Below are 6,939 nucleotides of genomic sequence, written 5' to 3' on the forward strand. Positions count from 1 at the left end.
GGAATGGCGAAAGAAGCCTTTAGAAGAAAGAAAATACTATTTTGTATGACCTTGAATAAAGAGTTGAGAAAAGACATAAAATGTTTCGTGTGGAGTATTGTACTGTATAGGTCAGAAACATGGACATTGTTCAAAAATGATGAGAAACGACTGGAAGCCTTCGAAATGTGGATGTGGAGAAGAATAGATGAGTCGAGCGGAAAGCTAATGAGAGGGTGTTAGAAAGGGTGAGGAGAAAAGAACAATTTTAAATATTATTAAGAAGAGGAAGAGAAACTGTTTGGAATATTGGCTAAGAAGAAATTGTGTCATAAGGGACGTGCTAAAGGGTATGGTGGCAGCAAAGAGAAGAGGAGCGGAGGAGACTACAATTAATGGACGATATCAAAACAAAAATCGTACGTGAAGATGAAGAGGTTAATGGAAGACCGTGGAACATGGAAACTTCTCAATTGCAGCAAGTGACTTGCCAATAATGGTAGTCCCCTCCCACAGAACTTTCCAAGTGACCTCACCCCAAGGGTTGGCAACACTGCTGTCCAGTCGGCGAGCCTACGAAGCGGCTATACTCGGCAAGCAGCGGGAGAGACTCGTCCACTTCGTACTCGACGGCAGCAGAAGCAGATCGGAACTGGGAATTCAGTGTTGGAGGAGCAAGCAGTGAGCTCCTAGTGAAGAAAAATTGAAAAACACGTGCTGCGGGGCAAACAATTATAAGTATCACAGTTTCTTGGAACAGTACGCGAATATTTTGGACAGATATTTACTTATCTATTCTTGCACTGTAAAAAACTTTAAATTGTATATTTAAATATTGAGGCCCTCAGCCTAATAAATATTGTGATTTCAATTCGGTTTATTTTCGATCATCCACCTGGTTAATAGTCGCATGCCATTAGCTGTTAACTTTCCTTGGATATGTTTTATCTACGTTTTTGACTGAGTAACAAGGAAGTATATTCCTGCTGTTAGCTACCTTGGCCGACAACGGTGAAATTTTCACTTGTTGTGAGGGGTTTGTTGGTCCCCGAATCATTTAATTTCGGATATTACTTCACAAACCTTTTAACTAAATGAGCCGACGCCCACAATACAATTGCAAATTTTTTCTGTAATATGTGTGCCTAATAACATAATTTAAAGAATGCCTTCAAAGTAAAATATCACTGGAAGCTCCAAAAAATCGAGGGATCATTTTACGACGGCAAAGATGGGGGCGTGAAAAACCAGTTTCACCACCATTGCCGATATGATTTCCTTATTGTAGAAGTCTAAAGTCGCCACTGGCCTAATAACCAAATAAGTGTAATAACAATGTCATAAGCGAAACGTCTTAACATGTTCGACACCATCATGAACACATTACCTCAAACATTCCACCATGATTGTTTGAGTTCTAAGAGGATTATAGCAGTGATTGTTCTCTTCCGGAAAAGGTAAAGATTCCGAAATCCTCCATAGAAGTAGAATCAGATGGCCATGCATCTAGTCCACAGGCTCTCTTCCTAACTCAAAACCTTTAGAAAACACATCATTCAATCAGTAAGTACGATTTCTAAGCACCATCATGGTATTAGGTCCCTACTTTATATAGCCCCTGTAAATATTCTTCTTTTGACAACTTAAAGAAATAAATTGATGCATGATTTGAAATATTCACTTGGACTAATATTGGTGTACGTCTGTCATATTAATTGCTGAAATTTTCAATGGGAATACACATCTTCCTCGGTGCCTTTTTTTTAACAGCCGCCGAAAAAGAGACTGTCGATGTTTTAAAAAAGAGCCACTGAGGAAGATGGGAGCAATCATTGAAAATTTCGGCAATTATCATATGATTCACGTATACCAATATTAGTACAAGTGAATATTCTTCTTTTGTTTTTCGTGGATCTGAATTCTACTCAAAACAAGGACATAATGAATCGAACTTTCACTATTCATTTTATTATAATAATTTATTTTCGTCCTTCATTTAGTTTTTCTATGAAAACACACTAAAATAGTGTATGCAGGATGTTAATGAACTATACCGACAAACCTCACATCAAAATATGGAAAAAGGCTCCAATGGACCTGTGGGTAAAAGCGCAAAGTTTCAAAGTTAGGGCCACACAAAAGCGTGGAGAGAATAAATTGCAACCTACGCTACTTCAAACATGATAAACTGTGTGGAGGTGGTCCATATCGGCGTAGAGGAAGTGACAAGCCCGTACCCAAATTTTTACTGCCCCCCCCCCTAAAATTTTCACGGTAGCCTTGCAAATGAACAATAATATGGTGATGAACTATAATATTTTTGGATCGCCCCCCCTAACTTCTACCGCCTCCCCCTACATTTTTGGTCTGGCTACCGGCCTGGGAAGTGACAGATATGGCATCCAAAAATGCTTATTTCAACAATGTGAAATGAGTGCGCAAGGGATTCCCCATAGGGAATAATTTCCGTGCATGCTCTCAACAGAATTCTCAGATATGCTTGGACTTAAACATGGATCAAAAATAGGCAAAAATTAAGCTTTGACAGCAGTGATCGCAGAATGCATCGGCGGGAAGTCGAAAAATGTTAGGGACCACCAGCTCCACGGTTCCTTGTGCTCGGAGTGACGCGCGCTGTGGTGTATTTTTCGCGCTTTTATACAGTTCTAGTTTCGAAACTATGCCTTTTTTCCCCACATGCCCACTTGAACTTTTTTTCTTAGTTGAATACTAGGAATCATCTCTGAAAATTTGTTGGTATAGTTCATTAACACCCTGTATAATATACGCGATCGATGAAACTTATCCGATTTCGATTAGACTTGACATAGTAGTAGATCTTGACGAGCTAAGTATGCCTGTCAAATATTATGGTTTGCGAGCTTCTGTTTCTCGAGTTACAGGCCATTAAAGTTGTGGTTGGAACTTGAGTTAACTTCTCGAAAGAAAGAAAGAAAAAAAAAACTCTGATTGCGATTTAAGCAAAAGTGCATAGAACATACCCGTCACTAAACGTTAATTTGAAGCACGGTTGATTAGCTATGTTGAATATGCAGTTTGTACTTACAATAAAAAAGTTTTTTCTTTAAGAAGTCTGACAATGTACACTCATGTCCAAAATGATTGTCTCATATCTATAACAGGCACGTAGCTAGGATTTCGTGAAGGGGGGGAGGGGTCCATGACATGAAATGCTGTGGTTACCACACGAGGGCTCGACTATTCTGAACTATTTTACTGGAACATATATTGGTTCTTTTAGGCAGGATTTCATAAAGGGTGGGGGGGGGGGGGCATGACATGAAATTCTGAAGGCCCAGGAGCTCGATCCATCTAAACTACTTTACTATCAACATATATTGGTTTGTTAGAACAATAAAATGAGGATATGTTGGTAAGTATTTTAATAACAAAGAATGAAGAAATCTCGAGTGAAAGAATAAAAAGACTTATTGAAAAAGATTTTACAATATTTAAGGTGTTCCTCTGTTCATTCAAATATAACAATTTTCCGTTCATTATGACCTCAACTATTATGAAAAGTACATACTCAATAATGTCTTGTAAAATATTTTACAATATCTGCGTTCCTTTCTGTGTTGAATCAAATGTTAACAGAACTTTCTTTCCACATTTTTTTTTATTTTTATTTTTTTTTTATCATTCCGTCAACTACTGTCTGTTCTAATACAAAATTGTTTTTGAAATAACATGTTTAATACTTCAAGGATGCGTTGACGAAAAATTATGATAAAAAATGTGCACGCTGTTACACAACGGCACCATGCTTTCGGACGCTTGAAATCTCAATGACTAGCAGCAAAAATTCTGAGAATTTCGTAACTTTCCAAGAAATTTCAAATTCCCTGACTCTTCCAGGATATCCCGCTCACCTCGCCACCACGCATTTCAAATAATACAAATCTCCTCATAAGAAAGAGTAACCAAAATCTTCCTGTATTTTTTTTTCTTTAAATTTTAACGCTGATCTTCCTTTTTCTCATTTCATTTTATTTCATCCTTCTTTATTTTTTTTTCATTTATGGTCTCTAAAGGGGGGAGGGACAGCTACGTGCCTGTCTATAACTGTCTTCTTGTAAGAATATAATTTGACAATGATTTTGCAGGGTACTTTTAATACTGATACTATGTGTATAATCGGGAAATGTATATTTGTGGTAATTTCATAGGAAAAGAATTGTAAATACGAAAATTGGAATGAGTAAAACAAAATGTTGCTAAATGGACAAGAAAGTTTTGTTTTCGTTTTATTGTTTTTATTTACTGCTCTTTTGACATGAAATTTGCCACATACCTATCTTTGCCGATTATACACATACTAACAATATAAGAAATAAGGGCGAATTTGTTATCAAATTATAATCCTACAACAACATATTTATAGACATGCGACAATAATTTTGAACATGAGTGTACACCACGTAAAGGAATTAGGCTTATCAGTGCACGCAACATGGAAATTGAAGATTAATTTTTTTAACGGCTCAACTATGGAAGTTCCCCTGCCACCATGTGCTCGTCAATAATTATCCACATTTCTCTTTCCCAAGCATTTCACGAAATTAAAAAAAAAAAAAAAAAAAATGATTGGCTAGAGGTGGCAGTACAAATTTAAATTGCACGCCGTCTCCAGTCTCCTCTAATTACATGCGGATATACTCACCATCGTGATTCAAGGGTGATGGTGGGATGGAATCCCTGAAGAATCCTGAACCGAGTTTGATTCCTGTTTGTGTGAAGTCTTGTGGTTTACTTGGCAGGTTATAGACGTTGAATTGCAATTGTTTCTGATAAAAGAAAGGTTTAGTGTCACTTATTGATATGAGTAAAGTAATGAGTATTTTTAAAAATGTGAATCAAACCAGGCGTTTTACAATTACGTGACAGTGACCAAAAAAAAAGAACCGTCAACGAACCGAACCGTAAACCATTTGACTTTGACGAACGTGGATCATGCTTGGATTTATTTCCAAGCCTCAGCTACATAAGCGGCCGATTCCCTAAACGGAAATTCACGGAATTGAACCCGTGAACCTTATAAATTGGCCAATTCCGATCATGAACAAAGAAGAATCGAATCCAAACACTTATATTCTCAATAATAATGCATTTTCCCTCACCCTCCGTTCCTCACTCAAAAACTTCAGTGTTGCAATAACATCCGGTTTTTAATTATATTTAAGATTCACTAACGGCGTGATAAATATTTTCTCAATTAATATTGAACCGGAATTGGTAAAAAATTCTACTACTTCCGATTTTAGTAGAAAAATTAGAGTGGGCGTAGAATATATTCCTGGGACACGCTTAAATGATCGCAGAAAACCGATTAATCCTGGAACATCTTTAGACGATTGCAGAAAACCGATTCTCATTATCGATTATCCTTTGATCTCTATAGTGATCAATAGGGGCCGGAAGTTGAGGAAAAATAGTCTTTTTTACGAGTGCCCCAAGACGAGGCTTAACATAATATATGTTCATTTTGGGTCATTGTAAGCCAAAAAATTGTGGATTTTATTTGTCCTTTTTTTTGTGCCTTTTTCGGCGTTTTTTGTTTATTGATCTTTTTTTAAGCTTTTCATAGGTCTTAACGTCTTTTATTGCACTTCATCTTTCGACAATAAATTTCCTGGCCATTAACTCGAATCACCACCACCTCTTAAACATATTTTCTTTAGTAAAGAAAATTCAAAAGATAAGACATTCTTCAACGACTGGACTGATAAGACCAGATCTGCAACAATCACAAGTCAGATAAGGAGGCGTAACAATGTCCTCCAACAAGGGTGGGTGAGGGTGGGGAAGTTTTCTTATGTTAGTTTGGACTTCAGTTTGTGGAAGAAGGACAGACCATTAACCTACCAGAAGCTTGTATTTCTTGACCATTATAGTCATTAAATGTGTAATTGTAATTAAATTGGGTCTTATTTTTACGTCCTTTTTTCCAGTTTTTAGGTCCTTTTTTAGATATATTTAGGTCTTTTTATAGATCCTTTTTAGGTAACTTTTAGGTCTTCAACTTCCGAGCCCTAGTGATCAACTTTAAAATCGGAAGTGGTTGATATTTACCACTTCCGGTAGATGGATTACCTCCACCAAAGAACGCTATTCCTAACTTGTGACCCTCTATATTCTGGCTAAAATTAATGGTGATACTGTACATCTCATAGTTGTTTAAGAGATTTTATGTCTTCCGGACGGAAACACGGACAAAGAAAGTAAATATATCAAAGAGTTTCTGGTAAACCAAAATTTCTTTAAAAAATATAAAAAAATCAATAAAGGGCGATTTTTCCGTAATAGGGAATGTACTCTTTCATAGCCTTCTTCAACACAAAATACACAAATGTGGAACGTAAACCTCAAAAATAAACAAAGGGTGTCTCATAAGGAACGCAACTTTTGAAATGCCCACCATTTCTGTTATAGTGCTCAGTGGTAGAGCGTTCACCTCTGGTACTTGGGGTCCCTGGTTCGATCCCAGCCCCGCCAAGTGAACTTTGTGGTGGACAAACACCGTGCTCGTGGGTTTTCTCGGGGTTCTCCCGTTTCCTCCCACTTTCTTCATTCCACCATTTCATTCATTACTCATCATCACCGTCTCCTTTAGCCTAACCGGCATAACCGTGGGACGTAAAACTCAAAGATTTCATTTCATTTTTTTCTGTTTTAATAAGTTGGCAACACTGAGCGTTACACGATTTTCATTTGCTGTCTTTGTGGTTAGTAGTCATGGAGCGCCAAATAGTTGCATGATTGTCTTTTTTTTTCTATACGGGTAGGAATGGAGCGCTTCATGACGGAACAGCATGTTGTCACAGTGAAAACTTATTACGAATATGGGAAATATTGTGTAGAGACTGTTAAATGTTTGTCGATGACGATGATGCGCTATTCGGTGACCCATGACAACTAATCTCAAAGACACAGATGAAA

The sequence above is a fragment of the Thermobia domestica genome, chromosome 1 (genome assembly GCF_964235325.1).
Source record: "Thermobia domestica chromosome 1, izTheDome1.hap1.1, whole genome shotgun sequence".
NCBI classification, from domain to species: domain Eukaryota; kingdom Metazoa; phylum Arthropoda; class Insecta; order Zygentoma; family Lepismatidae; genus Thermobia; species Thermobia domestica.